Source organism: Triticum urartu, chromosome 3A (genome assembly GCF_056163025.1).
Source record: "Triticum urartu cultivar PI428250 chromosome 3A, HENAU_Tu73, whole genome shotgun sequence".
Classification (NCBI taxonomy): Eukaryota; Viridiplantae; Streptophyta; class Magnoliopsida; order Poales; family Poaceae; genus Triticum; species Triticum urartu.
In genome coordinates, this window is record NC_141875.1 from 141,714,475 (window position 1) to 141,732,780 (window position 18,306).

Genomic DNA, 18,306 nt, shown 5'->3' on the forward strand with positions numbered 1-18,306 from the left:
GCATAGGAAGTGGGTTAGGCTTAAATGTGCTAGTCATATTCTTATTGATGCTCTCTTTATGTTTCAATTCTTATCCTTTATGTGAGCATCATTGAAATCATCATGCCTAGCTAGGGGCGTTAAACGATAGCGCTTGTTGGGAGGCAACCCAACTTTGTTTTGGTTCCTTGATTTTTGCTCATGTTTGGTAATAAATAATTCATCTAGCCTCTGTTTAGATGTGGTTTTATGCTTTTAATTAGTGTTTGTGCCAAGTAGAACCTTTGGGAAGACTTGGGGAAAGTCTTGTTGATCATGCTGTAAAAAACAGAAACTTTAGCGCTCACGAGAATTGCTGCCATTTTTATTTGGAGAGTGTTATTTAGTTAATTCTTTTTGAAGATGATTAATAGATAAATTCCTCACGTCCAGAAATTTATTTTAGAATTTTTGGGGTTCCAGAAGTTTGCGTTAGTTACAAATTACTACAGACTGTTCTGTTTTTGACATATTCTGTTTTTCGTATCGTTTGCTTATTTTAATGAATCTATGGCTAGTAAAAGAGTTTATAAACCATAGATAAGTTGGAATACAGTAGTTTTAACACCAATAAAAATAAAGAATGAGTTCATTACAGTACCTTGAAGTGGTGTTTTGTTTTCTTTCGCTAACGGAGCTTACGAGTTTTCTGTTAAGTTTTGTGTTGTGAAGTTTTCAAGTTTTGGGTAAAGATTCGATGGACTATGGAATAAGGAGTGGCAAGAGCCTAAGCTTGAGGATGCCCAAGGCACCCCAAGGTAATATTCAAGTACAACCAAGAGCCTAAGCTTGGGGATGCCCCGGAAGGCATCCCCTCTTTCGTCTTCGTTCATCGGTAACTTTACTTGGAGCTATATTTTTATTCGCCACATGATATGTGTTTTGCTTGGAGCGTCATTTTATTTCATTTTGTTTTGCTTGATGTTTGAATAAAACACCAAGATCTGAAATTCTTAAATGTTAGAGAGTCTTCACATAGTTGCATAATTATTCGACTACTCATTGATCTTCACTTATATCTTTCGGAGTAGTTTGTCATTTGCTCTAGTACTTCACTTATATATTTTTAGAGCACGGTGGTGGTTTTATTTTTAAGAAATAGATGAACTCTAGTTCTTCACTTATATTATTTTTAGAGTCTTTAGAACAGCATGGTAGTTTTCTTTGGTTATGAAACTAGTCCTAATATGATAGGCATCCAAGAGGGATATAATAAAATTTTCATATGAGTGCATTGAATACTAAGAGAGGTTTGATACTTGATGATTGTTTTGAGATATGGAGATAGTGATATTATAGTTGTGCTAGTTGAGTAGTTGTGAATTTGAGAAATACTTGTGTTTAAGTTTGCAAGTCCCGTAGCATGCACGTATGGTGACCGTTGTGTAACAAATTTGAAACATGAGGTGTTATTTGATTGTCTTCCTTATGAGTGGCGGTCGGGGAAGAGCGATGGTCTTTTCCTACCAATCTATCCCCCTAGGAGCATGCACGTAATGCTTGGTTTTTGATGACTTGTAGATTTTTGCAATAAGTATGTGAGTTCTTTATGACTAATGTTGAGTACATGGATTATAGGCACTCTCACTCTTCCATCATTGCTAGCCTCTTCGGTACCGTGCATTTCCCTTTCTCACATTGAGAGTAGGTGAAAACTTCGCCGGTGCATCCAAACCCCGTGATATGATACACTATGTCACAAATAGACCTCCTTATATATTCCTCAAAACATCCACCATACCTACCTATTATGGAATTTCCATAGCCATTCCGAGATATATTGCCATGCAACTTTCCATCGTTCCATTTATTATGACACGCATCATCATTGTCATATTGCTTTGCATGATCATGTAGTTGACATCGTATTTGTGGCCAAGCCATCGTTCATAATTTCATACATGTCACTCTTGATTCATCGCAATCCCGGTACACCGCCGGAGGCATTCATATAGAGTCATATTTTGTTCTAGTATCGAGTTGTAATCATTGAGTTGTAAATAAATAGAAGTGTGATGATCATCATTTTCTAGAGCATTGTCCCAAGTGAGGAATAAAAAAATAGAAAGTCCATAAAAAAGAGAAGGCCCAAAAAAGAGAAAGGCCATAAAAAGAGAAGGCTCAAAAAAATGAGAGAAAATGAGAGAAGGGACAATGCTACTATCCTTTGCCACACTTGTGCTTCAAAGTAGCAACATAATCTTCATGATAGAGAGTCTTTTGTTTTGTCACTTTCATATACTAGTGGGAATTTTTCATTATATAACTTGGCTTGTATATTCCAACAATGGGCCTCCTCAAGTGCCCTAGGTCTTCGTGAGCAAGCAAGTTGGATGCACACCCACTTAGTTTCTTTTGTTGAGCTTTCATACATTTATAGCTCTAGTGCATCCGTTGCATGGCAATCCCTACTCAATTGATGGGCGTCTCCATAGCTCATTGATTAGCCTCGTTGATGTGAGACTTTCTCCTTTTTGTCTTCCCCACATAACCCCCATCAACATATTCTATTCCACCCATAGTGCTATATCCATGGCTCGCGCTCATGTATTGCGTGAAGGTTTATAAAGTTTGAGATTACTAAAGTATAAAACAATTGCTTGGCTTGTCATCGGGGTTGTGCATGATGAGAGCATTCTTGTGTGACCAAAATGGAGCATGACCAGACTATATGATTTTGTAGGGATGAACTTTCTTTGGCCATGTTATTTTGAGAAGACATGATTGCTTAGTTAGTATGCTTGAAGTATTATTGTTTTCATGTCAATATTAAACTTTTGTCTTGAATCTTATGGATCTAAATATTCTTGCCACAATAAAGAAGATTACATGGATAAATATGTTAGGTAGCATTCCACATCAAAAATTCTGTTTTTATCATTTACCTACTCAAGGACGAGCAGGAATTAAGCTTGGGGATGCTGATACGTCTCCAACGTATCTATAATTTTTCATTGTTCCATGCTATTATATTATCAACCTTGGATGTTTTATATGCATTTATATGCTATTTTATATGATTTTTGGGACTAACCTATTAACCCAGAGCCCAGTGCTAGTTTCTGTTTTTTCCTTGTTCTAGAGTATCGCAGAAAAGGAAAATCAAACGGAGTCCAATTGACTTGAAACTTCCCGGAGCTTATTTTTGGAGGGAAAGCAACCCGGGAGACTTGGAGTCCATGTCAAGAAAGCAACGAGGAAGCCACGAGGTAGGGGGCGCGCCCTCCACCCTCGTGGGCCCCTCGTGGCTCCCCCGACGTACTTCTTCCTCCTATATATCTCCATATACCCTAAAACGACCGGGGAGCACAATAGATCGGGAGTTCCGCCGCCAGAAGCCTCCGTAGCCACCAAAAGCCAATCTAGACCCGTTCCGGCACCCTGCCGGAGGGGGAATCCTTCTCCGGTGGCCATCTTCATCATCCCGGTGCTCTCCATGACGAGGAGGGAGTAGTTCTCCCTCAGGGCTAAGGGTATGTACCAGTAGCTATGTGTTTGATCTCTCTCTCTCTCGTGTTCTTGATTTGGCACGATCTTGATGTATCGTGAGCTTTGCTATTATAGTTGGATCTTATGTTTCTCCTCCCCCTCTACTCTCTTGTAATGGATTGAGTTTTCCCTTTGAAGTTATCTTATCGGATTGAGTCTTTAAAGATTTGAGAACACTTGATGTATGTCTTGCCGTGCATATCTGTGGTGACAATGGGATATCACGTGATTCACTTGATGTATGTTTTGGTGACCAACTTGCGGGTTCCGCCCATGAACTTACGCATAGGGGTTGGCACACGTTTTCGTCGTGATTCTCCGGTAGAAACTTTGGGGCACTCTTTGAGGTTCTATGTGTTGGTTGAATAGATGAATCTGAGATTGTGTGATGCATATCGTATAATCATACCCACGGATACTTGAGGTGACATTGGAGTATCTAGGTGACATTAGGGTTTTGGTTGATTTGTGTATTAAGGTGTTATTCTAGTACGAACTCTAGGGCTGTTTGTGACACTTATAGGAATAGCCCAACAGATTGATTGGAAAGAATAACTTTGAGGTGGTTTCGTACCCTACCATAATCTATTCGTTTGTTCTCCGCTATTAGTGACTTTGGAGTGACTCTTTGTTGCATGTTGAGGGATAGTTATGTGATCCAATTATGTTATTATTGTTGAGGGAACTTGCACTAGTGAAAGTATGAACCCTAGGCCTTGTTTCAACGCATTGCAATACCGTTTGTGCTCACTTTTATCATTAGTTACCTTGCTGTTTCTATATTTTCAGATTACAAAAACCTATATCTACTATCCATATACCACTTGTATCACCATCTCTTTGCCGAACTAGTGCACCTATACAATTTACCATTGTATTGGGTGTGTTGGGGACACAAGAGACTCTTTGTTATTTGGTTGCAGGGTTGCTTGAGAGAGACCATCTTCATCCTATGCCTCCTACGGATTGATAAACCTTAGGTCATCCACTTGAGGGAAATTTGCTACTGTCCTACAAACCTCTGCACTTGGAGGCCCAACAGCGTCTACAAGAAGAAGGTTGTGTAGTAGACATCAGTGGATAGGCCACTCTACAGCTAAGTGGGCTTCCGTTTTGGCCCTGCGGCCCACATAATAGCAGCGTTGCTCGTTCTAACCAAGGCTACTTCTAAGTCGTACCAGTAGCGCGCTTTGTAACCAGCACTACTGCAAATTACTAGTAGCATGGGGGCCCAAACGAACGCTACTGCTAAACTTCTATGTATAAGCATTTTCCTAGTAGTGTAAGATAACTACACATTGGCACTAAAATTAATCCACTACACATTGAAATTCAGTTCATGTTAATCCAAGCACACACTGTACATGAGTAATGCTAACCTACTAATTGAACTTGAACAAATAAGATCCAGTTAAATTCGGTCACATTTGACTACACAGCCGAATAGATGCCTTTCGATCCCCAAGTATCACCCGCATGTGTTGCATTATCCAAAACAAAAGCAACAATTTCATACAAACCTTTTAATCAAGCTTATCCAATAAAATGAATAACCAGTCCGTCTCCTCCACTTTAAGCAAATTCTCTCCATGCAGATTTCGTATGTCCCAAACTGCAAGGTGAAGTGGTCAGGATTAGGACACACAATAAGTGTATGGAAAACATTCTCTTCTCCATATCCACGGATGGTACACATACTACATGCAATCTGATGATATCAGAGTCTAGACGACTACATTGCCAGACTATTAGTAGCTACCCTCCAAGCAGTGGCAACCTAGGATGGGGCAATGCCCTGGGCAAGCCCCATGCCAACAGTGAGCTACAGTGTCAAATAGTGCGTGCACGCTACAGCCAATGAACATAATTGAGGCCACGCCCCAGGCCATGGCCCGGCCTGCCTGGGGCATGGCGCCGCTGTTGCCTCCAAGCACAAACACTAACTTTTGGAGGTATATCAGCTTTCCAGACTAGGTTACATAGACTCCTACCTCATCACCAACCCCACTTGATTGTATTGTATCATCAGAAGACATTTGCTCACCTAGTGCCAATTTATATGCACTACTAACCAAGAAACACCATTCTTCTCATAATGCCAAGCAGAAAAGAAATACTAGGAACATGAATGTCAATAACTGCTTCAGAATCATGGGAATACAATAGATGTCTAATTATAGCCTCATCCCACCTATTTGTGTTCAGGATCATGAGGTCAGAAACCCATTTTATTCTCGATCTATTCTTTTACGAAATATTTTTGGCCCGTACATCTAGGAACCCAACTATCGCTCCAATGTTGACATTCTTCACATCGTACACTCTCCATATGACTCATCTCTTCAACAATTCCAACCCAGGAACAATTCCTTGCTACGACGTGTAAGAGAAACACGGGAAAGAAGTGTATAATAGATGACCATTGAGGTAATACTTCACCGACTCTGACTTCTCTAGTAAGCCCCACGCTTGTCTAGCCGAAAGCATCTGATCAAATAACGATAAGTCATGAAATCCCATACTAACATGACATTTACGATTAGTTGGAAAAAAATAACTAATGAACCCCTTTATGCTCTTTTTCCCCACCACCAGATGCCTCGGATCATATGGGAAAGGTCGTTACATAAGACGAGGGAAACTTGACGATGTATAAAACCATCACTACCCTCGGTAGGGTGGCAAGCGTAGCCTGAAGTACTAGTGGAGAGTTCACACGGGTGGTTTACCTAGGTTCGGTCCCTCATGGTGAGGTAGTACTCTATGCTTGTTTTGTTTTGGATTGATGTGGGAGCACCTCGTGTGAGGGGGTTATAAGTCGATGATGATGATGACTACGTACCGAGGTCTATGTACAATGGAACAGATGCCTCTGACTAACCCTAGGGTTTACATGGATCATAAACGACCTACCAACGAGGGAGCCTTGGCTTGCACATCAAGATGATGCTCTACCTTCGAGTCGGGCCCCTGGATTGCCTGCTTGGATAGGACGACCGCCAGGCCGCCTGAACCTTGAGGTTGGCCCAATGCCGGGCCGCCTGGCTCATGGGCTACCCCCAGTATATTGTCGCACCAATAGCCCCCAAGTTTGTCTAGACTTTTATAGTCTTGCACTCCTGAGAACGGAACCTAGGCGGGCTCCTTTCGTATTGGAGATAGGTGCAACCCATCTTCTGGCAGCCTGGCTTTGAAAATCATCAGGCTAGGCGATTGTTCGGCCTCCAAGAGTATATCGTCAAGGCCTCGGAGCCTCTGACCTTAGGTTTCCGCGGCCTCAAGGCTCCACAGCCTATAGTTTCTGGTGCCATGGCTTCAAAGCGACATCTTTGTGGCTTCTCGGCATGCATCTTCACGGCTGTGACATGTGTCTTTGCAGCTTGCAATTTTTATGACTTCTTAACCTGCATCTCTGCGGCTTTGTGACCTGCATCTTTGTGGCTTCGCAACCCATGTTTTTGTGGCTTCGTGGTCTGCGTCTTGCATCTTCGCGGCCTACGTATCCATGGCTTTGCAGCTTCAAATTGTCCACCACTAGCTACAGGAATTGATGCGTCGTTGCCCCTTGCCCTTTCATGCCCCATCATCACTACCATAAAAGGTAGGGGAACAATTAGTTGGTTTTGCTTGATGGTTGCGTCATGATGATCAGGCCTAGGTCTTCATGCCCATATCTCGCGTAATGGGAAACCACGGAGGAAATGGGACACGTGTCAATTCGTGGAGGTTGTTGCTTGGGTTTCCCCTTGGGATATAAAGAGAGGGGAAATAGAGGTGTTTTCCCCACTTCCGCACTCCTCTTGCAAATCTACTAACATTTCTCCCACCTCTGTTTGGATCGCTATTGTTGCAAGCTTTGCGCTTGTCACATCCATGCTTAATAGGAATGATAGGCTACTAATATCAACAAGGTGCACCTTCTTCTCCAGGAGCCCATCCGAAAGGAACCTCAAAGGTGGGTGACCGGCCTGGAAGTTAATACTGGGTGCGCATGAGTGAGGACAAAGTGCGCATGAAAGACAAGTGTTGGTATGTGGGGCCAATCTAGATCCCAAATGCAATAGCCAGGAACCAATGGGTTTGGCTGGGGCGTTACAGCGCTCCTAGAGCCCTTCCCTCCTTTCTCCTTTATCACTTCAGCAAGCCACCGATGACGCAAGGCGAGGGAGGTCGCGGCCGGAGTGGCCCCAATGCCTCTGTCGCCGACGAGTGGAAGAATAGGAAAGTCGATGCTTCCGTCGGTGAGAAGGAGGCAAGCAATACCACGGGCAAGTGGTTGGTAGATGGGAATGAGTGTGACGGTGATAGGGAAGATGGGTGATGACTAGCGTCGGCGGACGAGAAAGGCGGCTGATGTGGGGCGCTGGCGAGCTGAGGGTGTGCCGGTTTATATGTCCATGAAAGAGCGCGCTCCGACAGCAACCGGGGATGGAATTGGCACGCACGGGGGGAGGGGGTGGTGTGTAGCGGAAATGTCGTCGTACCATTCACAAGAGTCGAAGCGGCAGTCGTACGAACAAATGTGCCATTGACAGAAGCAAAAGCGGTTGGAAGAAAACAAATTGAAGTTTCCCTCCTCCGTAGGCTATTGGGTTTGGAGCTCACTCCATAGAAACACCCCCACTATTTGAAGCACTTTGCAGAAAATGTGGAGGCCTAGGCCGGTATGTCGAACCTGCTAAACCAGGTTTTTTTTGCCTCGAATGCCATATGGGTGGTTACTAGGGCAATCTGACCATTATTGCGCATCTGCTAGAGTTGCTCCCATATTGTAGTAACAAACCATCAGGAAGTTGAATATTAGTGCAATAAAACCTGGGGACGCTTTGTAAGTGCATCTAGTGCCACCCCTAGTTGGTTTTGGAGTATTGACGACAAACCTAGTTGAGGGACTAATGTGTTTGTGAGAATTGCAGGATAACACAGGTAGAAGTCCCTCATTGATTCGGTTTTCCTACCAGAGATGACCCCTAAAAATGTATGAAGACATTGAAGTCAAAGGTGGTATATGAAGATATTCACATTGAAGACTATGACAAGAGAAGACACCACATGAAGCCTATGGAGCTCGAAGACTTAGATCTTTCGTAGTTCTTTTTCTTTTGTGTTGATTCATAGGAACCACCGTACTGTTAAGTGGGGTCCAAGAGAACCAGTCAGAATGACTGAAGTGATGCCTAACCAAAAACCTATGTCTTCGAGTGAAGACTATGAGAGCGAATCTTGTCCAGAGTCGGACAAGTCAGCTTTGCTTGTAGCCCAAGTAAAGTTGCCGTGTGAGTTTGAAATCTGACCGTTGGAACACGTGTCAGTTCCTTAGTGACCCAGGGTCATTTCGGACAAATCAGGTCGGGTTGCCAAGTGGCTATAAATAGCCCACCCCCTACAACCATAAACGGTTGGCTGCTCAGATTGAGAGTACGACTTTTGTCGTTTGAGAGCAACCCACCTCGAAGCCTTCGAGAGAGAATTCCTTGCGAGGATAAAGCCTAACCACCCAGAGCCAAAGAGAATTAGGCATCACTTAAGTCTTCTTGTCTATGTGATCTGAAGACTTATTACACTTGAGGACTGTGCATCCTCCAGCCGGTTAGGCGTCGCGTTCTGAGCATCCAAGAGACATTGTGGATTGCCGGTGAACGAAGTCTGTGAAGGTTTGGGAGTCTACCTTGAAGACTTACCAGAGTGATTGGGCGAGGTATGTGTGACCTTAGCTCAAGGGGAATACGGTGAGGACTGGGTGTCCTGAGCTGCGTGTTCAGGACTGGGTGTCCGGGACTGTGTGTCCTAAGGTTTAAATACCTAGCCGCCCTAACCAGACGTACAGTTGTCACAGCAACTGGAACTGGTCCAATAAATCATTGTCTTCAGCGTGTCACTGGTTTCATCTTCCCTTCCCTTTACTTACTGTTGCTCCTTGTGAAGTCATTGTATGTTTGCACTATCTTTTGTCTTCACTGAGTGACTGCATGTTCTGTATGGCTTCATAATATCTTCCTACCTGATCCTTACTACATTGTTGCTATTAAGTCATTGTGCTTTCACTCTATTGAATGCTTGACTATGGCTTGCCTAGTGTAGTCTACCTTCCGCTGCATGGTAATAGGTTTATTTCTATCGTTTGTCTTCATAACTTCCATGTTTTGAAGACTTTCATGAAAATCGCCTATTCACCCCCCCTCTAGTCGATATAACACACTTTCAATTGGTATCAGAGCAAGGTGCTCCCTTGTTCTGTGTGATTCGGTTTAACCACCTGGAGTTTTAGCTATGTCGACTGCAGGGATAATAAAAGTCTCCGCTGCGTGCCCCGTCTTCGATGGAACTGAATATCCCTACTGGAAAAATAAGATGCGCATGCATCTTGAAGCCATTGACGTCGACCTATGGTATGTCGTCGAGAACGGCGTTCCCAAGGCTGGAGAAGGTGTCACTACTGCTGATGTCAAGAAATTCGTTCAACTGGACTCTACTGCCAAGAATATCATCTGTGGTCATCTGACCAAAGGACAGTATGGCCGTGTGAGTGCTTTGAAGACATCTAAGCTGGTCTGGGACTGGCTCTCCAAGGTCAATGAAGGCATCTCAACCCAGAGAGATCAGAGAATCGGTGTCCTTCGCAACCGCTTCAAGCGAAATGACAATGAGAATGTCTAGCACACATTTGACCGACTCACTGACATCACAAATGAGCTTCAAGCCCTCGGCGCTACTGAGATCACCAAACATGAAGTCGTCAAGACACTACTGAGATCACTTGATAGTTCGTTTGACATCCTAGCCCTGATGATTCAAGAACGTCCTGATTTCAAGACACTCGATCCGTCTGACATACTTGAGAGGCTCAACACACATGAGTTTCAGCTTTCTGAGAAAAGAGATATCTACGGTCCAAACTATGGGCGAACTCGTGCCTTGAAGGCAAAAGCTGTCTCCTCATCTGAAGAAGAATCTGACAGCAGTTCTGATGATCCTGAAGACATTGGAAGGGAACTTGCTATGCTTGTCAAGAAGTTCCAAAAATTCACCAAGAAGAAAGGCTTCATAAAGTCTTCCCGATCAAGCTCAAGGAATGATGAAGCTTCTGCTCATGACTACAAGAAGAAAACATGTCACAAGTGTAAGAAACTTGGCCACTTCATCTCTGAGTGTCCACAGTGGGACAATGAGAACAAAAAGGAAAAGAAGAGCAAGGAATATGACTCTGACGACAAGAAGAAGAAGAAATACTCAAAGTATTCTTCCAAGTCTTCCTCAAAGTCTTCATCACACAAGAAGAGTTCATCTGGAAAGGCACGTGCATTTGTTGGCAAGGAAATGGATTCAGAGGAGGAGTCCGCTTCTGAGGAGGCGGAAGTGGAGTCTGAGGAGGAGTCCGATTCAGGCGTCGCAAGTCTGGCTACAGCATACATTGCCAAGTCCATCTTCAATACTGAAGACAATGACTTCGTCACCGACACCGATGCAAATGACAAGGACTACTCCGCTTCTACCTACTGCTTCATGGCACGCGGTGCCAAGGTAAACACATGCACTACTCACTATCAAACATCTAGTGATGATGACTCTGATTGTGATTCAAAACCCAGCTACAAAACACTTGCTAAAATTGCAACTGAACAACAGAAAGCTATGGAACATATTCAAAAACTGTTAGACAGAAGCGATGATCTGTTAGGTGCTGAAATGACTCGATCTGAATCCTTAATTGAAGACATAAAAAATCTTCACGTTAAGTATCAGGAACTTTAAAGTCGTCATGAAACTCTCTCAACAACTCATGAAAAGCTTTCCTATGATTATCTTCAAAGGAAGCAAGATCTTGAGAAATTGAGAGCGGTTCATGAAGATCTTCAAAAGGAAAACGAGTCACTTCGCGCCAAACAGATCAGTCCCGCTCAGGAAGGATTTGAACCACCATGTCTTAAATGCATTGAGCATGATAATGCTACTTCTGTTGCTGAATGTTCTACTACTACTACTGTTGCAATATCTTCAACTGTTGATGTGGTAACTAACCCCTCTGCTGAGGATACCACTGCTATTGCTGATGAGAATGCTAGGTTGAAGACATTGCTTGAAACAGGGATGTACAAAAGTCTTAAAGGGCATCAGACACTATGTGATGTCCTCAAAAAGCAGATACTGAACCGAAACCCGAGGAAAGAGGGTGTTGGGTTCGTAAGGAAAATGAATGCTGATGACTCTTACTGGAAACCTGAGCAGTACCCCAAAACCATGTGGGTTGCTGCAAAGGAACCTTCAGCAGATCCATCCAATCTATCTGGCTTCACTTGTGCTAACCCCATTATCATTGATGAATCCTTTGATGCAAACTACATACTGTTTAAGAATCAGAATGGTGAAGTGTTTGCCAGGTACATTGGTACTAACTGCAGGAATGGACCGCCTATGAAGAAGATCTGGGTTCTGAAAAGGTGTCTGGAGAATCTTCCTGTGAATGTCATCATGACACCTCACATGAAGAAGACAAACCTCATACCAAAGGCTTCATACGGTCCAAAGGCTTCATATGGATAGAGGACTCACCTGAGTCGCACTAACGCAAATGTTTTGCAGGGAAACCATACTCAGGCATATGAATATGAGAGCGGTTCATCAAACCACCATGTTCATAAGACCAAGAACTATTCTGCTTATGAGTACTATTGTCCGCCTGCAAGACTGTTTGCTAGGGCTCCAAAGCCAAAATTCTCAGATGCTGCACTTAGACTTATTGCTTCTAAGCCACCCTTGAAGATGTGGGTGGCTAAGAAAGCTTAACTCTCTTTTGCAAGGAAAGGTCTCCAGCAGAAAACCAAAATCGTCTGACGCTATTGCTGGGGACCTTAAACATCTTGTAGGGCGCAGGATCAAATGCCCGAATAGTCTTACTATGTACTTCATTCCTGAATCGCTTGCTACTCTCCCTATTAGTCCTAATCTGGATCTAAGCTTTCATAACCCATTGGTTCGTCAAATGTTTTTGCTTCACAATGCTCTTGGTGAAGCCTCCCCCTAACTGCACTGTAGGGTACGACACCAGCGTCTTCAGAATGGATTATTGATAGTGGGTGTACAAATCACATGACTGGCAAAAGAAGCCTTCTTATGGACTCAACCTTACGTCCATCCGACAAGAGCCACATCACATTTGTTGACACTGGTAAAAGTAAGGTATTGGGTCTAGGTAGAGTTGCAATCTCAAGGGATCAACACATGGATAAAGTCATGCTTGTTGAATCCCTTGGCTTCAACTTAATGTCTGTCTCAATGCTTTGCGATTTGAACATGATCATAATATTTGGAAAATATCGTTGCCTTGTACTAATGGAATCTGACAAGTCTCTAGTATTTGAAGGGTATCGAAAAGATGATTTGTACGTGGTAGATTTCTCAGCAGGACCACAGCTTGCCGTATGTCTTCTAGCAAAAGCTTCAGAATGCTGGCTCTAGCATCGGAGGCTTGGGCATGCTGGCATGAGGAACCTCCACACCCTTGCAAAGAAGAAGCATGTCATAGGCATCGAGGGCGTCAAGTTCAAGAAAGATCACTTATGCGGTGCCTGTGAAGCAGGGAAGATGACGAGGGCCAAACATCCCTCGAAGACAATCATGACCACTACTCGACCCTTCGAACTGCTTCACATGGATCTTTTCGGTCCCACTCATTACTCAAGTCTTACTACTACTGCTTGTCTCTATGGCTTTGTCATTGTTGATGATTATTCTAGATATACTTGGGTGCACATAATCCTTTACAAGACTGAAGTGCAGGATGTCTTCAGACGCTTCGCCAATCGAGCTATGAACAATTATGGCGCCAAGATAAAGCACATCAGAAGTTACAATGGCACTGAATTTAAGAACACTGGCCTTGATACATATCTTGATACCTTGGGCATCACACATGAATTCTCAGCCCTGTACACGCCACAGCAGAATGGCGTCGTCGAATGCAAGAACAGAACACTCATTGAGATGGCCAGAACGATGCTAGATGAATACAAGACCCCAAGAAAATTCTGGCCTGAAGCCATTGACACTGCATGCCATACAATCAATCGTGTTTATCTTCACAAGCTTCTGAACAAGAAATCTTATGACCTCCTTACTGGCAAGAAGCCAAATGTCAGTTACTTCAGAGTATTTGGCGCAAGGTGCTGGATCAAGGACCCACATCACACCTCAAAGTTTGCACCAAAAGCACATGAAGGTTTTATGCTTGGATATGGAAAGGATTCGCACTCCTACAGAGTCTTCAATCTCTTTCATTACAAAGTGGTTGAAATAGTGGATGTGCGGTTCGATGAGACCAACGGTTCACAAAGAGAGCAATTGCCAAATGTGCTAGATGAAGTTCCATCCAGTGAATCAATCAAGCTAATGGGAACTAGAGAAATTATACCTTCTGAAGCTCATCCTGAAGAAGAACTTATCATCTCAGCACCTAATCAACATGAAGACAATGCTCAGCCTGAAGACATTCCTTCTAACAACAACAATGATCAGCAAGAGCAAAGTCTTCGCCCTGTACATCCTCGCATTGCCAATGAAGTGCAGATTGAAAAAATAATTGATAGCATCAATGCACCCGGTCCACTCACTCGTTCAAGGGCAACTCAGCTAGCAAATTTTTGTGGGCACTTCGCATTCGTCTCGATAACAGAACCCAAGAAAGTTGAAGCCTTCAAGGAACCTGAATGGATTCAAGCTATGCAAGAAGAGCTTCAACAGTTTGAGCTGAATAATGTATGGGAACTGGTTAAGCGTCCTGATCCACGGAAGCACAATATAATAGGCACCAAATGGATATACCGCAACAAACAAGATGAGCATGGTCAAGTTGTCAGAAACAAAGCTCGTCTCGTTGCTCAAGGATATACTCAAGTGGAAGGCATTGACTTCGATGAAACATTTGCTCCTGTGGCTAGACTTGAAGCCATACGCATACTGCTGGCCTATGCAAATCATCATAACATACTTCTATATCAAATGGATGTGAAGAGTGCTTTTCTCAATGGCAAGATTGAAGAAGAAGTGTATGTTGCACAACCGCCTGTCTTTGAAGATCCAAAACATCCTGACATGGTATACAAGCTCAACAAGGCACTGTATGGCCTCAAACAAGCCCCTCGGGCCTGGTATGACACACTCAAATACTTCCTGAAGAGCAAAGGCTTCATACCTGGTTCCCTAGACCCCACTCTCTTCACGAAGACATATGATGGTGAACTGTTTGTGTGCCAAATATATGTGGATGACATTATCTTCGGCTGCACCAATCAGAAGTACAGTGAAGAGTTTGGATATATGATGCAAGAGCAATATCAGATGTCCATGATGGGGGAGCTGAAGTTCTTCCTCGGTCTTCAAATACGACAACAACGCAACGGCATCTTCATATCTCAAGAGAAGTATCTTAAAGATTGCCTGAAGAAGTTTGGTATGCAAGACTGCAAAGGCTTCACAACACCAATGCCAGCCAAACATCATCTGGGTCCCGACGACAATGGTAAAGAGTTCGATCAAAAGGTATACCGCTCCATGATTGGTTCTTTACTTTATCTATGTGCATCTAGGCCAGATATTATGCTTAGTGTTTGCATGTGTGCTCGATTTCAAGCGGCACCAAAGGAATCGCATCACTTAGCCGTGAAGCGAATTCTTCGATATTTGGCAGATTATATTCCCCATTGAAAACTTCAACTAGTTTGTCATCAAGCACCAAAAAGGGGGAGATTGTAAGTGCATCTAGTGCCACCCCTAGTTGGTTTTGGAGTATTGACGACAAACCTAGTTGAGGGACTAATGTGTTTGTGAGAATTGCAGGATAACACAGGTAGAAGTCCCTCATTGATTCGGTTTTCCTACCAGAGATGACCCCTAAAAATGTATGAAGACATTGAAGTCAAAGGTGGTATATGAAGATATTCACATTGAAGACTATGACAAGAGAAGACACCACATGAAGCCTATGGAGCTCGAAGACTTAGATCTTTCGTAGTTCTTTTTATTTTATGTTGAGTCATAGGAACCACCGTACTGTTAAGTGGGGTCCAAGAGAACCAGTCAGAATGACTGAAGTGATGCCTAACCAAAAACCTATGTCTTCGAGTGAAGACTATGAGAGCGAATCTTGTCCAGAGTCGGACAAGTCAGCTTTGCTTGTAGCCCAAGTAAAGTTGTCGTGTGAGTTTGAAATCTGACCATTGGAACACGTGTCAGTTCCTTAGTGCCCAGGGTCATTTCGAACAAATCAGGTCGGGTTGCCAAGTGGCTATAAATAGCCCACCCCCTACAACCATAAACGGTTGGCTGCTCAGATTGAGAGTACGACTTTTGTCGTTTGAGAGCAACCCACCTCGAAGCCTTCGAGAGAGAATTCCTTGCGAGGATAAAGCCTAACCACCCAGAGCCAAAGAGAATTAGGCATCACTTAAGTCTTCTTGTCTATGTGATCTGAAGACTTATTACACTTGAGGACTGTGCATCCTCCAGCCGGTTAGGCGTCGCGTTCTGAGCATCCAAGAGACATTGTGGATTGCCGGTGAACGAAGTCTGTGAAGGTTTGGGAGTCTACCTTGAAGACTTACCAGAGTGATTGGGCGAGGTCTGTGTGACCTTAGCTCAAGGGGAATACGGTGAGGACTGGGTGTCCTAAGCTGCGTGTTCAGGACTGGGTGTCCGGGACTGTGTGTCCTAAGGTTTAAATACCTAGCCGCCCTAACCAGACGTACAGTTGTCACAGCAACTGGAACTGGTCCAACAAATCATTGTCTTCAGCGTGTCACTGGTTTCATCTTCCCTTCCCTTTACTTACTGTTGCTCCTTGTGAAGTCATTGTATGTTTGCACTATCTTTTGTCTTCACTGAGTGACTGCATGTTCTGTATGGCTTCATAATATCTTCCTACCTGATCCTTACTACATTGCTGCTATTAAGTCATTGTGCTTTCACTCTATTGAATACTTTACTATGGCTTGCCTAGTGTAGTCTACCTTCCGCTGCATGGTAATAGGTTTATTTCTATCGTTTGTCTTCATAACTTCCACGTTTTGAAGACTTTCATGAAAATCGCCTATTCACCCCCCCTCTAGTCGATATAACGCACTTTCACGCTCTCACTATAAACATGAGCCATGTGCTTCAAATAGTACAGGCTCTGAGGTCTGAGGTTCGTGGAAGATAAAACAGATAAGGCCTCGTTTGGTTGAAAGGTATCCCGTGGGGATCCCCGCCATTTCCCTGGTTCAGAAAAGCACGAGGCTGAGTTGGCCCAGGGCAGCGGACCGTGCCATTTTGGTAGCACGCGAGGGGTGAAGGCCCCTGGGCTTTCCTCGGCCTTTCCCTGGATAAGATCTCCAGGTGTCGACAGGTCAGGGAGAAAACCGTCGACTCGCTCGCTCTCTCTTGCGAGTTGTGACCGAGAGGCGACGCCTATCGCCTCCAGTCATCCTCCGGCCTCCAGCTCTGCGCTTCTCCGTCCAGCGACCGGAAAGCGACGCCCCCCACCCCTCCCTTGAGAGAACTGCCTCCACTCGCTCCTCCTCTCTGGCAACAGACCGGGGTCCTCATCGTCCATCTTCCATGGTTCTCCCCTCTGCAACCAAGGTTATCCCCTTCACCTCCTCTTCCACCCCAGCGTCATCCTCCTCGCCATGAGGCAGTGCTTCATGAAGATCTGCTTGTCCCAGCTGGTTGCCATCCGGAAACCTGTAGACTATAGTGGTTGCTCTATTATTACGAGTGTTGGTCGGATACTTCTTATCCTTGTGGCTGAAGAAGAACCAATGTTCTGGTCTTGTGTTCTAATATTGCATTGTTCTGTTTGAGCATCGTTTGAGGGTAGCGCATACAAAACTGAATTTCATGCATGGAGTAGTATGTCATTATTCTGCTAAGCATACTATTACAATCACATATACAGAGTGGTGTATTGCAAGGTCACACATAGGCAAGCTTGTTTGATTATATTGCGCAACATGCATGAGGAGAGTTGTCATTACCTTGTATTAGATCCTAAGGCTCATTTTGCACAAATCAATGTTTTTAAGTCAATCCTCTTTGATTGTATCTTGTTGCTCAATTATTATATGCACAATGTTTTAGTATTATGAGAAGGGAAAATTTATTGGTGGGTGGTTTCAATCATGGTAGGATTGATGCATCTGTGTTGGCTATATTCCGAAGAGGGCAAATCGTCGTGCCCTAAACTGACAAGTATTGGATTGTGTGTTGAATGGAGGTGCCCTCTGACATTATCAAGTCTTTTGCTTTATCCGAAGATGCTTAGTAATGGCGCCGTGTTCAGTGGTGCGCAATCTCAATATGTGAGGAAGCTTAAATTTATTGGTTGGTATCAACTGAACGACTTGTCAACCAGAGATGTGGTTGGTGATTTTTATGTCCTGCCTTGTCATTTCCTTTTCAGTAGAAATATTTTTTGCACTTACTGTATTTGATTGAACTAGTCTTGATGAAAGCAACTGAAAGATGTATTTAGATGTGCTAAGCTTAGTATCCGCCATTTTGGATTAATGACTATGCTGGTAGGTTAATAACATTTTGATGTGGCTGATCTACCATGCCTCTGTTTGAGCAATAGTTTGTGCTTTAAAATTTATTTTCTAAGCCTTTTCAACAAATGCTTCATGAAAAATTGAAAACCTTATGGCGCTTATTAACTTTAGATCACCCTGAGTCATCCTAGCATGATATGTTGGCAATTATCTGAATCTTTTGTTGTTGGTTATTACCAGTTGCAATTGTATATGGATCGACAATGCTTTTAACAAG